Consider the following 22,483-nt stretch of genomic DNA (forward strand, 5'->3'; position numbering starts at 1 on the left):
TATGCCTCTAAAATAGCATAAACATGGAGAAAACATTTTTTCACATTATAAACATTAAAAACAGAAGCCACAGGCCAGGGATTTAGCTCAGTGGCGCTGTACCTGCCTTGCAAGTGCAAGATCCTGAGTTCAATCCCCAGTACCAAAACAAACAAACAAGCCAGGAGTGGTGGCACAGGCCTATAATCTCAGGACCTTAGGAGGCTGAAGCAGCTGGGCAACTTAGTGGCTTAGTGAGAACATGTCTCAAAATTTAAAAATTTAGGTCTGGGGTTTAGCTCAGTGATACCATGCCTGCCTTGCAAGCACAAGGTCCTGAGTTTGAGCCCTGGTATCAAAATAAATACATTAATTAATTAATTAATTAATTAATTAAAAGGGTTGGGAATGTAGCCCAGTGCAAAGCTCCCAGATTCAGTCCCTAGTAGTGCAGGAAAGAAAAAAAAAAGAGTAAGAACAGAAAGTAGGTAAAACCTTTAGCTATATGAAATACCATAAAATAAACATGCTTTTAAAAATCTTTTGATCCAACAATTCTACCTCTTAAGAGTATATCTAAGTAATACTCAAAGTTGTGTTAAAAGATTAAACTAGAAGAACAGCCCAGCTTTGTTTGAACTGTTACAAGTTAGAAACTTAAAAAGAGAGTTTAAACCAGGCATGGTGACATATGCCTGTACTCCCACCCTTCAGGAGGCTGAAGCAGACCGACTATCACAAATTCCAGGCCAACCTGGGCTACACAGTGAGTTCAAGCTAGCCTTAACTACAAAGCAAGATCCTGTCTCAAAAAAAAAGGTGGGGGGAGTGTTAACTAGTAATTCATACATTCATACATTATAGGCACTCCAGTTAAAGTATGATGAAGAAATATACCGGTTGAGAAAGATGTCAAAGTTGAGTTTTAAAACAACTATACATATGTGTGAAAAACAAATATATACAAAACATTCATTAAAAAAAGATCAAGATCCTGCCTCAAAATAAAAGATTGAAGAATATACAGTAGCTCAATGTGAAAGCCCTATGTTCAATCTCCAGTACACATATACCCCCCAAAAACCTTTAAATTTGTGATTTTTGTCCTTAGATACTATTCAATTTTTTAGAGGATCAAAGATTTGGATAGTCTTTTTCATCTCTGAAAAAAGTGTTCAGGTTACTAATAGGCAGTGAAAAGATGGTCAAACGACAATAAGACACCTCTTCACACCTTTCAGAACAGTTACTAAGGCCGGGGATTTAGCTCAGTGGTGTTGCACCTGTCTCACAATTAAAGGTCCCAAGTTTGAGTCCCATTAACAAAAAAAAGCAAACACTGACAATGTCAATTGCTGACAAGGATGTAAGGCAACTGAACCCCTCACATGTTGCCAGAGCATGTGTGAGAATGGCAACCACATCAGGAACAGATTCAGCAGTTTATTTTAAAGAAACTAAACATATACTTCATAGAATAATAAGTAATTTGGTCTCTGCTCCCCTGCTGTGCCCACTGCTCACTTCCTGGCACAGGAGCTTCTAAAACCCTTGGAAATCCCTAAGTGATAGAGATGAGCAGAACATCATTTATTATTCATAATAAACCCCTTGCATCCAGATCTGGTTTTATGCTAATGACAGCACTCTTGGAGGATGGGTGCTGTCAGAATAACAAACCTCTGGTACCTCTTAATCTGATTAGTCATTTGTATCTCCTTTATAATATCCTTTAATAAAACCAGTAAAAACAAGTGTATTTCTGAGTTCTGTGAAATATTACAACAAATACTAAACATGAGCGAAGAGTTGTGGAACTCCCAATTTGCAGCCAGTCAAAAATATAGGTGGCAATCTTTTTGTTTTGTTTTTTGTAGTGCAGGCTGGCCTTAACTCACTATTTAGCCCAGGCTGGCCTCAAACTCTGCAGTGATGCTCCTGCCTCTGCTACCTGAATGCTAGGATTACAGGCGTACACCACCATGCCTGGCCTGGGTAACAATCTTTTTTTTGCAATTGATGCCTAAAGTGGGGGCAGTCTCCTGGGGTCTCACTTTAGGATCTAACACGAACTCTAGGCAGTGTCAAAAGTAAACTGAATTTCGGGACTTTCACTGTGTGCAAAGAACTGGAGACTTGGTGAGGGGAAAAACCCCATCATCTGGTATCAGGACTGTTGTCAGAGTACAGAAAAAGTTCCTTTATATCATCTATGCTATCCCAGCAGGTCCACTTCCAAGTATACCCAAGAAAAAGAAATGTCCTCCCAACAACCTAAATACAAACATTCACTAAATTTTATTCACAATAGTCAAGCACTGGCAATAACTTAAATACCCACCAGTAGACTGGATGGATTGTCATATATTCATTCAATGTAATGCTACTAAGCAATAAAGAACGACCAAATGACATAACAAGAATGAATCTCAAAAACATGCTGCGCAAAATAAACCAAACATTACAAAGTACATGCAGCATGTGCATGCTATACGATTTCACCAATGTGAAATTCCAGAACACAATGAGCTAATCTATAGTTACAGAAATTAATAAGGGTGGGAATATAGGAATGACCAGAAAGGGAAATAAGGGAAGTTGTCAGAAGGGATGAAAGTGTTCAGTATTTTGATTGTGGTAGTGTTATATGAATATATATATTTCTCAAAACTCAGTACACACAAAATGAATACATTTCACTGAATATCAACTACAATAAAGCTGATTAAATAAAAAGCAAACAACCACAATACAGATACCACTAAACAACCATTAGCATGGCAAAAATTAAAAAGATTAACAATATAAAGTAATATTAGATAGAATATAAATTGGTACAGTCACTTGGAAAAACAGTTTAGCAGTACTTATTAAAAGCTAAATATATGTATACCTTATGACCCAGTAATTCTACCCTTGGGTCTTTATGCCAAATAAAAAGAAGTGCTTATGTCCAACTTAGAAGTGTTATCCATAATAGAAGACAAAAAATAGGAAGCAACCAAGTATTTATCAATAGTAGCCTAGTATTCAGCAATTCAATACTCAAGCAACCAAGTAAAAAGAACTATGGACTAAATACACAATGGAATAATATGGGGCGGACCCTACAACTACATAAAACAAAATGGATTAATTTTATAGATGTAATAATGAATGGACTGGGACACAGTGGTGCAAGCCTATAATGCCAGCAACTTAGGAGTTTTGAGGCAGGAACATGCCAAGTTGAAGGTCTGCCTCAGCAATATGGCAAGACTTGTCACAAAATAAAATTTTAAAAGGAGTAGAGATGCAGTTCAGTAACAGAACACTTGCCTAGCATGTCCAAGGCTCTGCACTCAACCCCTAGTACCACAAAAAGAAAGTAATATGGAGCAGGGAAAACAAAAACACAAGAGTTTATGCTGCATGATGTAAAAAGAGACATAACTAAGCTACAGTGAAGGAGGTCTCAATAAACCTTTGAGAGAGAGCTCCGTGACTGAATGAGGTACAAGCAACAGGAAGACTTTAAAAGTTCTAGAAGTGGTTTGTATTTTGATCTGGGTGTGTTGTGAGCTTATGTAAAAACTCACTGAGGTGTCCACTTAATATGTGTGTTCTTTAATATATATACATTATATGCAATAAAAACTGTACATGCAACTTCTCTTTTAACCAACCTTTGTCAGCTAAAGAAATTGTGCTTCAAATCTATCTCCTTCAGGGTCTGCACTGGAAGTGATACTTAATGTCTGGAGTAATGGCACTGGCAGTGGGACTCTATCAAGTCATGCCCAAACCACAGAGGAAGATTTGCAAGGTAGTACTTACTAATAGTATATGGTATTGATATGGTATACTTTCAAGAATATAGGGCAGGATCATGTGAATTAATCTTTCTGATTAACTTCTTGCAGGGATTGTGAGAAAAACAAATATAAATAAGTTCTTTAAAAATAATTATATAGTATTGATAATTTTTTGTTTGAAAACTTAGCTCCATAAGTGACTGAAAAAAATATACTTTATGCACAACTTTCAGAAATACAGCCAGACTGAAGTTATATTTTTGCTGAAGTATGTTATTTGCATATTCTAAAACTAAACTTTACAGAATGACAATGCATGAAACTATTTCTATTGGCTTCCAAAATCAACCAGTAGATTATAAAATAAGCGGTTAACTTCTAGAAACTGATTTATGAATGCAAGACTTTTCAGAAACAAAATTTCGTATTTTTGTTTTGTTTTGCACTGCAGAGGACTGAATCCATGGCCTTGCAGATGCTACCAGCCAGCCCCAGGACCAGCATTTTTAAAATTACTTTTATTGGTACAATTCAGATATACATAATGATCACATTTATCATAGGGAATTGTTACCTGTACATGGTATATGTTGATTCCTCTTTTTTCCCAATCTCCTCTCCCCTTCCTTCAACCATTCTTCCCCTCTCTACTCACAAAAGCCTTTTTTCCTTCTTTTCTTGTTTTTTTTAGGACTAGCGTTTGAAGACATATAGGTTTGAAAACATAGTTTTACCAGGTATGGTGGTGTACACCTATAATCCCAGCACTCTGGGAGGCTGACAGAAGATCACAAATTCAAGACCAGCCCAGACAAGCTGAGCACGGTGGTGCATGCCTGTAATCCCAGTACCTGGAAGGCTGCAACAGGAGGAACGCCACGAGTTCACAAGCCTACCTTGTACTACTCAGTGAGTTCAGAACTAGCCTAAACTCTGTAACAAGAATCTGACTAAAAAAAAAAAAGACTCAGCCTGGGCAACTTAGAGAGGCTCTGTCTCAAAACAAAAACAGGGCTGGGGACTTAGTTCAACTCAGTGTAAAAGCCCTGAATTCAATTCCCTGTACCACAACAAGAAAGTGAGCTTTATCCTCCCCCCATCCAACTCAGGTCCTTGTGCTTGTGAGGCAGGCGGCGGAACCACTGAGCTCTAAGTCACCAGCGAGCTTTATGTTCTTGTTAACACACACACACACACACACACACACACACACACACACACTATACTCACATGTATCAATCTATACACTCTACACATTCAACATCTGAAATGTCTCATTTTTTCCTCTTCATACATCTTTACTACCCCCTATCATTTCTTCACTGGAGTATTACAAGTACGAATTGTTCTCCCTGCTCCAATGCAGCTTCCAAACTGACTGCCAGAGCGATCTTTCTAAAGCACAGCTCTTTTTTGTTTTAACTTTCATAATAACTCACTCTCAAATCATATTCACACTCTCACGCATCCTTCAGCCCATACAGGGATCACAAGCTCAAAAGCTTAAATGACTGAGGTGAACAAGAAAGTACAGGCTCTATGTCAAAATGGCATGCAAAAACAGAAATAAGTGCTCTGACATGAAATGTCCCAATTTTTAAAATCTGTGCAGACTAAATAAAATCTGTCTGGGAATCTCTGTCTACACACAAGCTACCAGTATCTAACTTAATGCCCAATGGATAAAGTCCCAGACTTAACTATAATCTATCCTTCCAAATGCATCTACCTCAGTCCCTTTATACAAACTATGCTCTGACTATTCACAGAACCGCTTACCCATCCCTCCTGATAGAAAACATACACCCCATTGCCTGTAAGCCACTGTTCACCTGGTTATCTTTTTGTTTTGTTTTTCTTATTCTCACTACTGGGGACTGAACCCATTGGTGCTCTAACAGAGCTATATCCCCCCCGCTTTTTTTTTTCTTACGTTGAGAAAGGGTCCAAGTTGCCCAGGCTGGCTCAAATATGTAACCCTCCTGCCTCAGCCTTCGAAATAGTTACCTAGTTATCTTTGTTATGACAGCCCCCTTGGTCCCAATATATCCATGTCCTTCTAATTTCTGTCCAGGCCACAAAGGATAACTTTATTTTTTAAAGTCCCTTATGAAATTTCCTTTTCTAACTTCTACAACACTGTATAACTACTCCTCATGATTATTACCAGTTTTCACATTATGCTAAACTTTTTTTACAAAAAAAGAGTACAATGGGGGAAAAATGAGAACCAAGATCTGCTGGGTACAAGATCCCAATGATGAATGTATCTGTACTGCATACTTAAAAAGTACCAATAAACTCAATGAGATTTAAAAAAATGACAAAAAAGAGCACAAACTACCGAAAGGAGGTATGCATCTTATTCTATTCTGTATTCCTCATATTACCAAAGAGTACCTAAAATACAGTACATCCTCAAAATGTTAATAAAATTATTTATCTATTTAACATTGTGCACCAAACTTTGATGGCTATGATGGCAGAGGTCCCTAAAATTTTCAAAATTAAAAGATCAACAGGCTCAAGGGAAAAAAAATCCTACAATATTAAACTTGAATCAAAAATAATATGAACCTATAATTCTTTTCACACATATTTCTTAGCTCTGTCTACTGAAAGGGTCAAGAAGTAACAACCCACAATAGTCTTTGGTTTCTAAATACCACTCCCTACTAGAAAGAACTACAGCTTCTTGGAGAAATGGCGGATTCCTGTACAGGGATAAGCACAAGTGAGCCTGGGACATCCTGTGCCAAAAAAGTCAGTAAGGATTCAAAGACTTATGTGATAATGTCAAAAAGAAGCCGAAGCCAAATATGGGACAATTGGAACATTAGTAAATACAGCAACTGACTCTTAAAACACTAATTACATAAAAACTAATGAGAGTACCATGATAAAGGGAAGGAAGTGGGAGAGGTGGGGTATCCTCTGTGAATGATAGCTAGTAATTGCGGAAGGAATGACAACTAGAAAAACCAGTTTTCTAACACCTATTGTAATAACGGATTTCAGAATTAGGATGCTCAAACCACTGGGTGAAAGATATTTACAAGTCGTCAGAACAGTGTCCATACATTCCTAATAGCAGAAGGAAAACTGCATTCATTATGGAGAAAGTTGGCTGTTATTGCCACCTTAGCCAAGGGATCAAATTTCGCACAGTTCCAAATTAGAGAGCCTGCTAGGACGCATCTCCTGATAGGACTGGATGTGAGGTACACGCCACCTATGAGGAAGTCTTGCCAGAAGGCTTCACGTGGGTGTACCTCACCAAACTTCCAGTTTACAGGAAATATAGGTGCTAGAGAAACAAGTTAAATGACACCATGAGAAAATACTCAAATGAATACAGAATATTGCACATCCTGTAAGACAACTATTCAAAAAACTTTTCAAGTATTGAGTGTAGCTGAAATAAATTCTTCAGTCTCTATTACAGTCTGAAGTAAGCATGTAAGATGAAAATAATTTATAAAAAAAATCTGCCTTATAAATCCTTTATGGGCCAGGCATGGTGGTATTTGACTATAATCCCAGAACATAGGAGGCTGACGCAGAAGGATCACCAGTAGTTCGATGCCAGCCTAAGCTACAAGAGAGTCCCACTCTCAAAAAAAAAAATCCCTACAGGACCAAAATGTATAACAGATATTGGAAAATGGGAAAAAAATGTTCAGATGAGAAGGGAACAAGGGAGGAGGGAGGGAGAAAGGAAAGAAGGGACAAGAAAAATAAAAGAGAATGGAAACAAAGCTTTTGTAAATACAGAAGGGAAAAGAGGTTGAAGGGACTGGAAGGAATAAAAGAAGAAGCAAGACATATCATGTATAGGTACAAATTCCCTATGATGAATGTTATCATTATATATATAAAATGTATCAATAAAAGAAGAATTTCTGCAGCAGACAAAAAAAATCCCTATGGACATGTCACACTGGAGACCAAAATAGCACCTCAATAACTCCAACATAGCTAATTTTTACTCCAACACTGGAACAGTTCACTGTTTCTTTTACAAATAAAAAATAGCCGGCAGCTCAGGCTGTGATGTAAAATTGTGTCTTTACCACAGCTAGCAAAGCATTTGGAGTCTGAGACAGACAGAAAGAAAGGCATATTTCTATTTCTCACCTCTGTTTAAGTTCTTTTTCTCTTGTTTTTGTAACCAGATGCATAGAAATGAATTTGTGTAAATGCATACAAGATGTGCAATGACAACACTGAGTTTTTAAAAACATATTTCAAACGGAGTATGATAGCACACGCCTTTAATCCCAGATACTCGGGAGACTAGGGCAGGAAGACTACAAGTTTAAGGCCGGGGGGCGGGCAACTAAGTGACTTAGCAAGATCCAGTCTGAAAATAAAACTTAAGAAAGGTTATGAACATGGCTGGGTTCAGCCTCCAATTCCACAAAAGAAAAAAATTTAAAAACTGTGCCTTACTTAACCAATTATAGTAAGAGACAAAAATCACAACCCAAACACAATGAACTAATTTGCTGACTGGGAATGGGTATTAGCTACTTGTAACAGAATTCCCAGACCGGGATGAAAAGGACAGAAGTAAAAACAGCTCTTGGTGAATATCATGTATGATCTCAGGTTCTAACCTGCAGCTATATCCCATTTCTTTATGTTGGTATTCCTATACACTGACACAGAGATTCTTCCAATCTACATTTGAATAATCTTGCAAATGTACTAAGTAAAAGTCAGGTACTGCTGAGGCTAAAAAAAAATTGTTTCTAACTCTACCCTCTCTAGTGTGCTTTAAACTAGCATTCCTACTACTGTGCATACTTCTCCCTTTAACAGTATTCACCCACAGAGAAGTCAAATTTGTATAACCCAACGTGAACTCATTCTTTCTCCTCCCCAATCTTCTTTTCTAGTATCACCTATACTAGAGAAGAAAACAGATATCCATCCAGGTGTCCAAGGCAAAAACTTTAAAAGTTGTGCTATTATTCCTTTTCACTCCTACTGCTAAAACCAATCCCTGAGTTCCTACCACCCACATCTTTTTTATATTCCTCTCATCCCTACCCATTATTCACATCATGAAAGCTTTAGTCCACCACCACTGCTCACTTGACTGACTAGTCTTCCTGCCTTCAGTCTCTTCAATCCTTCCTACATATACCCACCAAGCCTAATTTCCTAAAATACAAACTTAGTTAAGCCACTCTTTCAATTTCAAGAACAGAAGAACAAATCATAAAATAATGATAAAGTTAAAAAAAGCTCCATTTAATAGGATGTAATGCAAAGAGAATGCAACATCAGGTACAGTGTTCTGAATATGTTCCTATTCGATATATTATACAACCAAATCAAGTAAGCTAAGAAAGACACCACAGGGCAGCAAAGAAATTTAAACTACCTTCTTAGTGTTGAAAAGGGACATAAAATGGATCATAGTTGTGAAGAAGGAACTTTAAAGAAAACAAAGAACCTCCCATACTTGTAACACAAGAGCTGAAAGTACTAACCTGTCTAAAAAGAAATGATTACAAGCAAGAACAAGGAGAGAAGATGAAGGAAGAGGTTTCCCAATCGAGAAAAAATATCCATCTCCATCACAAACTCAATGAAGTGGTTTCAGCCCTACACACAGATATCATACTTCCTTAGCTACCCGGTAGGTAAAACCTACTTAAAGAGAGTGCTGCAGTGATTTGACTTGAGTCTTCAGGTCCTTCTGAATTAAAATAGCACATAAAGGGCCATAGTCCCAGCAATGAGGAGGCTGATCCAGGAGGAATGGCAGGAGTTTGAGGCCAGCCTGGGCTACACACTGAGCTCAAGGCCAGCCTGAATAACAAACAGAGTGAGACTGTGTCTTAAAAGTAATTAATTAATTAATTAATTTTTAAAAAGCATATAAATTAAAAACATGCAAATCTATCGAAAAGGAATATACAAAGATGCCAAATTTTATATATGTATATACATATATAATTATAAATTCATAAATTAGAATTCTGCTTTTATATATAAATCTCATAAATATGATTACTGTTGTTCCAACACTGGTATAAGAAAGGAACTGCTTTGAGCATGCTGATCAGACCAGATATCCGAGGATGCTAAAGCAAGACCAAACCCAGGAAAACAGTAAATCCTAAATTGCATATGTGGTTATTTAAATGTAAATTTGGGCCGGGGATTTAGATCTCACAAGCGCAAGGTCTGGAGTCAATCCCGGTACCAAAACTAAACAAACAAACAAACAAAACCCATAAATGTAAATTTAAGTAAAATTTATAATTCAGTAAAATTTATAATTTATAATGCAGATATTTGAACATTCCAATCATCACAGCAAGTACTGTCCCACAGCACTATTCTGAAAGATAATCTCAAACTAACCAATTTCCCAAGTTCTCTTGGGATGTCCAATAAATACCCTTAGGATGGCTAAGATAAAAACCTTAGAATGGGACTGTTTTCTAGAGAAGGTAAGAAACATGTACTCAAGATCCCAATGATGAATGCAACTTACTGTACACCTAAAAAGTACCAATAAACTTGATGAAAAGAAAGAAACATGTACTCAACAATTTTTTCTTTTGCAATGAGATCTTTAAAGCCAGAAAACTATATAGTTGTAGGGATTCAGGATTTCTGCTTCTCCATTTCCTATTGGATTTCTTTTCGTCTTTTTTTTTGGGGGGGTGGGGATCAAACGCAGGACCTTATGACTGAGAGGCAGGCGCAGTGCCACTGAGCTAAATCCGCGGCCCTTCATTTACTATTGGATGACATTGTTAACTAGTTGGAATAGCACAGAGGTTAAAGCACATTCTTACATTCTCTGAAGCCAGATTACTTCAGTTCAGACCTTTTCTTTTTTGGCGGTACTGGGAACTGAACCCAGGGACTTCGCACTGTGCTACATCTCCATATCCCCAGACCTTTTTATTTTTATTTTGAGACAGGATCTAAGTCACTAAATTGTCTGGGCTGGGCTCAAACCTGCACTCTTCCTGCCTCAGTCTACAGGAGTGCTACCTCACCTTTTTCTCGGCATTGTTGTCCACCTACACCATTCTTCCAGTTTCCTCATCAGTGAAGTAGAACTACAGGCACCTAGCTCATCAAGTTACTATAAGGATAAAATGAGTTTACAAAGTGCTTAGAATCATGCTCCATACAGACTATGTGCCCAGGAATACTTAACTGCTAATATTTCTACCAGTACTATCACCACCATCACTACCACCCACCAACCCTGACAGCCCTTCAAATGACAAGTGTGAAAACATCACCTAGGAGAAATATTAGCAAGAACAAAGGAATGAAACTAAACCAAGGATCACAGAGTCACTGTCAGTCTATGACAAAAAGAAAATTTTTAAAGATTATAGGGTATAGAATAATCTGGAGAGAATATTAAGGCCATATTTTAAGATAGTGGCCTGGCAATATTTTACTTGTAAAGCTGACAAATCACAGGTCAAAAGAAGTCCACATCTTGAGTTAATGAACTATTTAAATAACCAATAAATGCTAAGGAGGTACTGGGAAACTACAGAGTTGAGCTCACGAAGACAAACCATACTCCCGTATATAAAGCACATTTTGATATTTTAAAGCACTGCCTCCTTAAACTTCCTCAATTACCGTTAATATTCACTGATGAACTGACTGTGAAGATCCTCTGATTTTTCCATAAGCAGAGCATCAAATATTAAAATACCATGGCAAACAATGACCCACCACCATGTGCTCTTCAACTGAAAATCCACTGTAAAAAAATCAAACTGAGCCAGGAGTGGTGGCACACACCTGTAATCCCAGCACTCAAGAGGATAAGGTGGGAGGATCATGAGCACAAGGCCATCCTGGGCTACATAACAATTTTGAACCTACACAGTAAGACACTGTCCAAAAAAAAAAAGAGTGAGAAAGAAATCAAATTGAAAACCCAGATATTAAAGTACAAACTTCAGCCGGGTGAGATGGTACATGCCTGTAATCCCAGCACTTGGGAGCCTGGGGCAGAAGGATTACTGCCAGTTCAAGACCAGCCTTAGCTACACAATTCATTCAAGGCCCATCTCAAAAACAAAATAACGACAACAACAAAAACTTCAGCAAATGTAGTAAGATAAGGGTCCCCATCTGGGGGACACAAAGACCTAAACTTAAAGCTTGGTCTCGCCACTTACTAGCTATAGGACCCTGAGCAACGTGCACTTACTTAATACTTAATGAGCTTCATTCCACTACCTGTAAAATATAAGTAGCTGGGTGTGGTGGTGCACATCTGTAATCCCAGCAGTTAAGAGGCTGAGGCAGGAGAATCACTGTGAGTTTGAGACCAGCCTGAACTACACAGTGAGACCTTGTTTTAAAAAAAATGCAAGTAAAGCACTATGCCAATTAAACAAGTACATGTAAAGTGCTTACAACAGTGGCTCAGCAGGTGTTCTCAGTAAACATTTGCTACAGTTTGTAAACCTTCCTAGAGTCCTAAGGATAAAATACCACTACTTTACATTGTGACTACCAAAACTATTTTGACCAAGTATTAATTATAAATCACGTGAGATAATACCTAAAAATGACCAGGCAGGGTCCTAAGTTCGATCCCTGGTACAATAAAAGGCCATTTTTCTTTCGTACTTTACAAGCTATCCAATCCCCAAAGTTCACCTACTTACTGTATTCCCTAATAAGATTATGGTTAAAAATTAGGCCTATCATTGCACTTCTTACATTGAAACCAAGTTTTTACTAGCAATTCTGCTACATATACCATCACTGACCCACATCCAAATATAATACTAGGGACACTTATCTAATATTCATCCCTTCCCCTAGTAATAGAAGAGAAAGAAAAAAAACCTTTTCAAGTTTCTTTCAGTGAAGTGAGTTTCACAAAACAAAACAATACAGGGTAATTGCTTACCTGGAAAATATTTTGTACTTCAGATCCACCAATCCAGAATGAATGGGGTTTTCCCTTTCAGACTAGTCTGAGAAAAGACAGCAGTCAAGCATCTTCCAAGATTCTTTCCGTTTACTGTATCCAGCTTTCTTCAACAAAATCCCAAACATGCACTTCGGTAACTGTTGAAAGACAGAAAGCAATCCATACACCTACCATGGCACCAGCGCCAAAGGACAGCCACCAAGAAATGGAAGAAGGGTCAATGGAATGGTGGATCTGAGGCACAGAAAAAAGTTACAACCCCTAAGTCAGCTATTTGGCATGAAAGGTCTTCAGCAGTATTCTCTGCCTCTGTGTTGAGAGAAGGATACAAAATTCTATGTGGCAAATAATGAAACATCCCTAATATTAATATTTACTCATGATAAATAGCATGCAACTTCCAAAAGAGAGCACCTTAAAACTTACCCTATCATCCATATAAACTGTCCCAGACTACTCAGCTACAATGAACACCCTTACTCATTTTCTAAGACAGCTTTTCCATCATTACTAAAATAGTTTGTTAGCCAAAATGAATGGCACAAGTGGGTTCAAATATCTCCCAAGAAAGATATTTATTAGGCATCTAACAAAGAAATCTTTGGTTGTGCTACATAGAAAACATTTATACATATTACCCAAAACTTCACCTCTCAACCTGAATACAGGACATTTTAAAACACATGACAACTTAAGAGCGTACTTCTGGTTCAATAAAGGCTAATACCTCACAATGGCCAGTCATCAGGGAAACTAAAGAAGATAATAAAGAACACTAATAAACAATTTACTAGGGGACACCTTTAAACATTCATTAAGCACAGCCATATTACATCAACATTCTTTTTTTATCATACCAGCTTTTCCATTAGACTGGAATTCTAAAACACTAAAGGAGAAAAGGCATTCAACAGGATGACCCAGATAAAAACTTAAAAGACTGAACTCACTTGCACATAAATCTGCTATTTCCTTGATTGCCACACTACTGCCAAAATGCTCCTGCAGGACAGTAATTATAATAATACCAACCTCTAATTGAAGGATTACTAATGGGCCAGCCCTTTATATTAATTACTTGTACTTTAATTCTTGAAAAAAGAAAAGCAAAAAGAAATAACTTTCCCAGAGTACCATGTCCACTATGTGACAAAGCCCACACCCTTTTCACAGGGGCTGTCTCCCAAGTCCCAGGATCAGAAAGGCCATGATTCCTGGGACAGAAGAAACTAAGCTTTACTATCAAAGGTCCTAAGTTAATGAACACAGAAACAGAGAACTATAAAAATACAGAATAAAAACTCCAGACTAGCTCAGCCCGAGTCTACCAGTCAAGAAAAGGTAAACTCCCTAGATCTTGCCACTAAAAAGCACTTCATTACCAAAGAGCCAGGTAGTTCTAAGGCCCACAATATTAATGTTAAAACCAAACACATTATAATAGTGCTTCAGCAGTCCTTGTATTTAGCATCAAAATCAGCATCTAGTATCTGTGACAATCCAAACACTTTTTAATTCTATGATTTTCTAAGATTTGCTATTAGTCCACAGTCAATGAATGAGCAAGGATATTCTGATTTTTCACACAGTAGGCAAAGCAATTGAACTGACTGGAACACCAGTCTATGATGAACCTCGCCATAAAATGTAGATGAAAATATCTTAATACTTACTTAAAAGAGATCATGTGAGTAAACCCCCAGGGGGGAAAATGAGTAAAAAGTTTTCCCAGTAAGTGATACTACTCTTGAATCAAGAACAACCTCAGAATCCAATTTTGATAAAAGTAGTGAATAAGCCATGGTTAGGAGCTAATGGATAAAGCAACATACTAAGCTTTTCAAAATATAATTTACTGTTATATCCAAAATGCAGAATAAGTGACAGCAAAACACAACTACAATAATTAAACACTCATTTCTGAACATTTTGAATCCTCAAGCCTTTTCTCTGTACTAGTGAGTTAATTTTTTCCCTTCTTTCAAAAAAAATGTTTTCCTCAATGCCTAACTGGTGGCAAGCCTTATGCTAGAGATACAAAGATTAACAGATGCCAGACTAGAAGTATCTGAACTGAGTTCTTCCTGTCCTCTGTCCCTTTTTTCTGTCTCAAGTAGTAATCTCAAAGCACAGATTTTTTTTTTCTTTTCCTTTTTTTAAATGAAACAAGGCCTCACTATGCAGTTCAGGCTGGCCTTAAATTCACTAGCCCAGGTTGGCCTTGAACTTCCAGCAATCCTCCTGCCTCAGCGTCCCCAAAAGCTGGGATTACAGGCATGTGCACCACTCCAGGCCTCAAGTAGTAATTTCAGAGAATTAATGAATACTTTATGATTAGTTCTCAAAACTGGTTTTTAAAAAAAATTTCTCAATTTAACTGTTAAAAAATTAAAATTAAGCTAAGCAAGAGGCACATACCTGTGATACCAGCTACCAGAAAGGCTAAGGCAGAAGGATCTCAAACTCAAGGCCAACCTGCTCAATTTAAGAAGACCCTACCTCGGGCCAGGATGTAACTCAGCAGCACAGCACCTGCCTAGCAAGCACAAGGTCCTGAGTTCGATCTCCAGTACCAAAAAGGAGGGGGTGGGAAGAGGAGAAGGGGGGAGGAGGTGGAGAAGGGGGAAGACGAGGAGGAGGAGGAGGAAGAGAAGAAGACCCTACCTCAAAATATAATTTTAAAAGGACTGGAGATGTGGCTCTGCTCAGCACTCCTTAGGTTCAATTCCCAGCACCACCAAAAAAAAAAAAAAAATCAAAATTATAAAGTATTCAAGTTTCTTTTTCTCAATAATAGAGCTCTCACTTGATTTTTCTTTTTCTTCTGGGACCAAGAGGCTTTCTACCAGAGAATGGTTTCCTACATTCATTATTTTTATATTTGCACACTTAACTGCTCACAGACTTTCCTTTTTTTTTTTTATTTTCCATGTTAATATCCCCATGTTTCCATTTCAGTTCTCTCCACCCAGTGAGCATCTTCACTGTTGACTAACCATGAGGGAATTTCCTAAAACGCTGCCTGCTGACATCACAGAACTCTACCATCTTTGAGCTTCTTCAAAACAGTAAGATCAAAGTTAGAGATAACCTACTGGATTGTCAGGTCTTCCTGGTCTGTCTCTCATTTGCCTACAAAGACAAACTTCCTGTTAAGCAATTGTGATCAAGTAGAAACTTAAAGGATAATAAGCTCTTTCCTGACCAACAGGTTTCCTACCGCCCTATTGTCAACTTACTTCACTGAGCAACAATGCAACCCAGAAGAAAATCTTGCTTATTCTGTTAAAGGACAAAATCACCCACTTTGCTGAGAACAAGAACTCAAAAATCATAACCTCCCAGTCCAACCTAAACTGAACAATCATTAAATCAGAATGCTCAATGTTCCGACAAACTAATCACAAGTCTCCTTCTACTAATTCTACTAATATACCTAAAACAGGTGGGTGGGTTCTCTGTTTTAGCACACCTCTCATCAAACCAGTGGTAGTTCTTAGTAACTGTAACTAACAGTACCTCCCAGATTTTGCAAGCCACCAGTATTGACACTGCATGTTTTAATCATTTCCCCTTAAAGATGATTCAGTGGGGCTAAAAGCAACTGAATGGTAGGCCTCTGTAAAGCTCTACAAATAAATCCATGCATAGCTAAAGGGAAATAATTAAAACTTTTTCCATATCATATCTTGATTTTGCTTTATAAAACACTGTAGAACTTGGTAAAGTTAATAAGGCCAGCACTTGCTGAAAAGCAAAACTCTACATACATCTCTTTTATAACCCTCTAAAAAACTCAGAGCAATATTTAGTTTTCTTACTTTCACACATAGCTAAATTACACCACAAATAGGTTTCCTTTAAGGTCACACAGTGCCAGAGATGGGATACAAACTCAGGTGTTCCAATCAAGGGCAGACTCTGCCCTTTCTGCTAGCTAAATTATATTTTTTGAAGACAAACGACAAGGGGAAAAAATGAGAACCAAGACCTGTCATGTAAAGGTACAAGATCCCAATAATGAATGTAACTGTACTGTATACCTAAAATGTACGAATAAACTCAATTAAAAAAAATAAAGACCAACGATTCTGCTTAAAGCTTATCAACTGTTTGGCAAATTCACAACAGCAGATATAAAAGGAACTTGGGTTCCCCAATACTTTGCTAAAAACCAGTCTGAGATGTATGCAAATCAATCTGTATGTGTGTAAATCGATAAATAACAGTTAAAATGTCTATGGATGTCCCTATGTGAAACACACCACCCTCGCCAGACACTCCGCTATATTCATCTCCATTTTGCCTCAGAGGTTATCAAAAGGAATCTTAATAGGTTTCACAGCTTGGGTGGGGTAACATTAAATTTAACCAATGAATATTTATTGAGTACTCATGTGCCATGCATTGTGAAGGAGAAAATGGATAATTTATATACAGCCTCTGGAAAGGGAGTTTAGACACAACTACTAGTTTCTGTAATACTCAGAGGATATAAGTCTTATTAAAGTTAGGAACATTATTTTGAGAATTATTACATGAAGTTTTCCAGAAAGACAGTTAAGATAAAGGCAGAAAGCAATAATGTGTGAACACAATCACCTAGGAAATTCAATTTAAAATTTCCTGAACACCTACAAGAATATAAGAAAGAGTTGTATGTCAGAGGAAGATAAGTAAGGTCCCACCTCTTTCCTTGAGTTCATCATTTCATAGGGGACACAATCTGGCAACTACAATAAAAGTGCAAAATATGTTAAGTACCTTAAAGTGCCAGTATTCATTCACTTAACAAAGACTATCACCAAGGCAGTGCTACAGATACAAAAGCAGATGGTATCTGCCAACACAGCATAAACTGACATCAAAAGAAGAGGTATCTATTGTTTTTGTGCATTGACAGAACATTATTAGTATAGGCTGAAAAGAAGATTGTTGATATGTCACTAAGCCACTTTGGCTAGAGAGCAAACCATTAAGTCCTTTAAGTAAATATCAGTAGCCTTCAATAATCAGCCTTACCAGTTCATACCCGTGCTCACAAAGGAAAGCGTGAGCAGTGTGGCTCAAAGAAGTAATTCTAGAAAAGTGGGAGGAAAAGCCAGATGGGAGACTAGAAGTATAATCACTAGGATTTTCAGAAATGCTTTCTTTCTCATAAACTGGAAATAACACAAGGTGGAACCCAGAGAGCCCACAAAGCACAAACCTGTTTCTAGAATTTATAGGCCCAAACAGCCCCACTCAGCGGGATATGTGCTGTTCTGTGAATTTATGCAACAGCCTCATAATTTCCCTGGGCTCTCTCTCAGTCTGCAAAATACAGACTACAGCAAGGGGCCTACAGTGTTACAACACACGTGCAGAAACATGTCTATCCTTGTCAACTTTGAAAGGAAATCTAACCTACTCCAAAATCACAGGCAGAGATTGACATATTTCAGCCACAGCTTCTCTGGGCAGGTCAATAAGGTCTAGAAATGGAAGTGCAGTTTATTTTTGTAGGCACTACTGCAACCTGTATCTCTTTAATCTACATTTGGTAAATTAGCACAACACTAGAGGTGTATGAGTCATGGTAGCAAAAATCCAACTTTTTGTATAGAGTCGCCACACATTCCCATTTCACCACTTAGAAAGTCAATAACAAGAAAGAAAAAAATTATCTAAATAAGAAGAGAACAGTGGCATCACACCTGCCTCAGAAGTGCAAGCTTCCTAGTTCAATCCCTGGTACAAAAAAAGGGAGAACTTTCCAATAGTTTGTCAGCTTCCTTCATCTCTTTGGCCTCATGGCCCTGCCTATACTTCCATAGCTCTAAAAAATAGTATGTATAGCACACCTTCCTAACAAAGACCAATACATTTTTACCTGTATTACTTCATTCAACAAGTAATATAGCCACATTAGACAGTAAAGGAAATGACTCACTCAAGGTCTCTTAGCAGAGAATTATTCAACAGTTCACAACAGAGTATAAACTGTCCATGTATAAAGTGGGGAGAGATTTGCTCACACCTCTAGATGAGGCAGGATTACTGTTCCTAAACTTTTAAAATCAAGTTCTGCTACCTTTCAAAATGGACTAACCCTCACGCTCTTCCAATCAGTACCTTTTGTAATGAGGCTAGTGATGAGGGACTCAATATAAACTCAAATTTCTAACTCAAGAGTTAATAAATATGTGATTTATAATGCAGAGTTTGCATTCTGAAGTAGAGCCTGATAATTTATGAATATTTCCAAAATAAATTACTAGTCTTCTACATCATTCATAATAAAGCTGATATGACCAAAGTGAAAAGTTTGAAAAACAGGTCCACAAGGTAGGTATAGTACTGAGCCAATATAAGGCTCTGAAAGTCATGGGGTGGCTAAGTTATTCTCTCATCGTAATTGCAAATTCAGTTGTCACAAACATGCAATCCCAGATCTCTCCAGACAGAGGTAGGAAGATCACAAGTTCAAAGGTGAGCCTGGGCAATTTAGCAAGACCCTGTCTCAAAAAAATAAGAGCTGGAAATATAGTTCAGTGGCAGAGCACTTGTCTAGCATGCACAAGACCCTGGCTTCCATCTTCAGTACTGAAAAAGAAAGGAGCTCATAATCTGAATCCTATGCAGGTCAGGAGGAGACATACTTTTGTGGACCCAGACCTCAAGTAAGAAAAGTCACAGGGGTGAGTAATTTTGAAGATTTAATTATTCTCCAGGTTTTTTGTTTGTTCCTTCATTTTGTTTGTTTGTTTGTTGTACCGGGGACTGAACCCAGGGCCTCAGGCATGTAAGTCACATGCTCTACTTTTAAGCTATATCCCCCACTCTCAACTGTAACTAGCTTTATTTCCTACCAATCCAAAGTGCAAAATATAGTAGGTACAGAACAAGAGTAAAACACTTGCCCAGCATTTGAGAGACTCTATGGCCAGCACTGAGAAAAATAAAAAGAAACTTCTCAAAAGAAAAATATTAAGAAAGAGGGATAAATATTAAGAAATGGAGATGACCAAGAAGTCTATTTACTCTTTTAATACAGTACACTCTGGAATATCACATGAAAGTAATCCTGTTAACCATTAAGTACCAAACTAGTACAGGCAGCACAATTACAAATATTTGAGTTGAAGCTAACTCATAAAAATCTAAAATATTTCAGGCTGTAGGCTTTTAAGATAACCATCAAATTAACCCCTTTCTCTACTTCAATCATGTTATTTTGAAAACAATATTAAAAATATTTTTACCTACTTTTGGAAAGCGTGATTTCAGTGAATAAAGAAAGCATAAGCAACTGGATTTTAGGGTATTATCATTCCTGCATTTGATCCTGGATTTACTCTGTCAGTGGTTAAGCTCCTGTCCTAACCTAGTGTACTAAAATAAATATATACTGTATATGTTTATGAAAAGAGTTGTCTAAGTCTTAACTGCTATCCATTTCAAGGAATATCAAAATCCTTAAATGAAAAGTTGTTTTAAAATTTATCATAACTACAAAACTTTTTTAAATTTTCTAAGAGTCTTTGCTTAAACCTCAGTGTATAATGTCTTTAAGTAATTAAAATCTCTTTTCAGACGAGAGACAAGTACTATCACATAAAATCAAACTTTTTTTTTTGGTGGTCCTGGGGATTGAGCTCAGGGCCGCATCCATGCTAAACTAAGCATATGCTCTAACACTGAGCTGCACCCCACCCCTAAAATCAAAACTTTTTTGGGGGGGAGGTTTTGAGACAGGGTCTTACTATGTGGTTGAGACTGACCTGGAACTCACTATGTAGCTAGTCCAGGCTGGTCTCGAACTCAGAGCGGTCCTCCTGCCTCAGCCTCCCAAATGCTGGGATTACAGGCATGTGCCACCACACCTGGCTTAAAATCAAAACTTTTTAAATCACCAGTACAGAAAGCTGGTAAATTTCGGTCAGAGACTTTTAATCCTACATTCATAGGCACTGACTTGTGTTATACTGTATTTCTTCGAATTTGTTTGAAATACATTTTATTCTTTTTAATGAATGAAAATGGAAGCACAGAACAGCCTGTTTCAGAGATACCAGGTTACAAGTTTTAAACCAGAAATACTCCCTGTTTTAAGAACATGTATTGTACATCTTTAAGAATATGTGATATACACCATTCCAATTAAGATATATTTCAAAATAATCCCTACAAAAATTGCAGAATATTCCCAGTGATGAATGTAACTGTACTGCATACCTAAAAACATATCAATAAACTCAATGAGAAAAAAAATTGCAGCATATCAAATTCTTGACCATAGTTTGACAAATGCTGAAAAGAAAATTAATAAATGAAAACAACCACACAAACACTCATACGCAAACAAAAATCAGAAAATACACCAGACCACTCCCAACCATTTTCAAAAACACTACAGAAGTCCAGTTCTGTGAATTATACGGACAGCAAATACTAAGCTACCTCAGTATTTATGCCTCTCAACTCCCCAGACACCATCATCCACAGAAACCATGCAGCTATCCAACAGACTTTCAGTGTCACCATTTATTATTTATAGTGTTAAATGGGGGAAGTTGCTCTGATGTCACCAACCCTACCCAGTGGAATCACTGACTCAATAAACATTTTCACACTGGAGAAAATCTGGCTAGGAAAACATTCCACTGGGTTAAGTAAATTCTTTCACCTTTCCTTTCAACTCCGGAGTAAAGTAGTTACTGTGTTAGCGGAGATACAAAGAAACTGTCAAGGTTTCCACAGGAAGAAAACTGTGAATGTCCATTTGCTGAGGCAAAGACTTCCTCCCAACTCTCCAGAGCCCAGTCTGATTTCCCCCATGTTCAAATTTGCAGGTAATACCTATCATATTTATTTCTGCCACCAAATTATCCACCAATTAGCATATTTTTCACTTCTACTAGCCACTCTCAGTCTCAGTCCTGTTTCTAAAAATTCCTCCTGCCTGCAAGTCGTTAAGGAGGAAAGGTATCAGAGGCGTCCGTGTACCAGGGGTGCTAGCCTGGCTGCCAATGGTTTCTACAGAAAACAGATGGGGGGCGGGAGGGCCGGTCCTTCATTTTTCTTTTTTTTTTTTAAGAAAGAACTGGTGGCAGTGATGAGGACGACTTTCTCCTTTGCCCCCATTTCTCACAGCAGATCTGGAAAACGTAAAGTTATGGTTTCCCTTTCCTGGGGGATGGAATCCAGAATACCTGGGGCTTTGCTATGCAAACATCCCTCACCGCCGGGTAGGAACCCCTTTGTCCAAGAAGCCTAACACCACAGGGCCCGGGCTAGAGACTCATCCGTCAAAGCTTCGAAACCGAGAGTTTCCCTAAATCGGAGCCCTGTAGGGCCTATCTCAGTATCCACACAGCCTTAGGTTGGGGAGAAGGTGCTGAGACCCCTCCTAGGAAGCAGAGGCCCAGGCAGCCCTAGCGATCTCCTCCGTATGCCCTCCCACCTCCATCTATCTCACTTGGCCTGAGTGGGGCTGGGAAGCGCGCTGCGGGCCTGCGCCGGAGAAATACTAGAGGTGCGGGGCGCTCCTAAAAGGAGGATGAGATGCTAGAGTAAGGGTGACCTAAAGCTGCTGCACAACCGAGCGAGGGTCGTCCGAGGAAAGGGCCCGGAGATGGGGAGGGGAGGGGGCGATCCGAGGGGCATGGAGGGGGCCAGGCTGGGGCCGGCCTGAGATCTCGAGAGATCAGGAGGAACCGCGCAGGGCCCAAGGCCAAGGAAGGCGGGGGGCGCGAGTCTGGGCCGAGGCGACCAGGAA

At 38.3% G+C, this 22,483-nt stretch overlaps 1 protein-coding gene across 1 annotated transcript in view; it reads right to left on the reverse strand.

The window, feature by feature from the left end:
• The window catches only part of Fbxw11 (F-box and WD repeat domain containing 11), a 107,211-nt gene extending 94,356 nt beyond the window's left edge, over positions 1 to 12,855 (reverse strand). Inside the window, exon 1 of the mRNA XM_010622171.3 lies at positions 12,700 to 12,855. The gene's annotated coding sequence lies outside the window, so the exon portion shown is untranslated. The remainder of the gene's footprint in view (positions 1 to 12,699) is intronic.
• Between the last annotated feature and the right edge of the window lie 9,628 nt (positions 12,856 to 22,483).

Source organism: Fukomys damarensis, unplaced genomic scaffold, assembly GCF_012274545.1.
Source record: "Fukomys damarensis isolate Sample0158 unplaced genomic scaffold, DMR_v1.0_HiC HiC_scaffold_9, whole genome shotgun sequence".
NCBI lineage: Eukaryota > Metazoa > Chordata > Mammalia > Rodentia > Bathyergidae > Fukomys > Fukomys damarensis.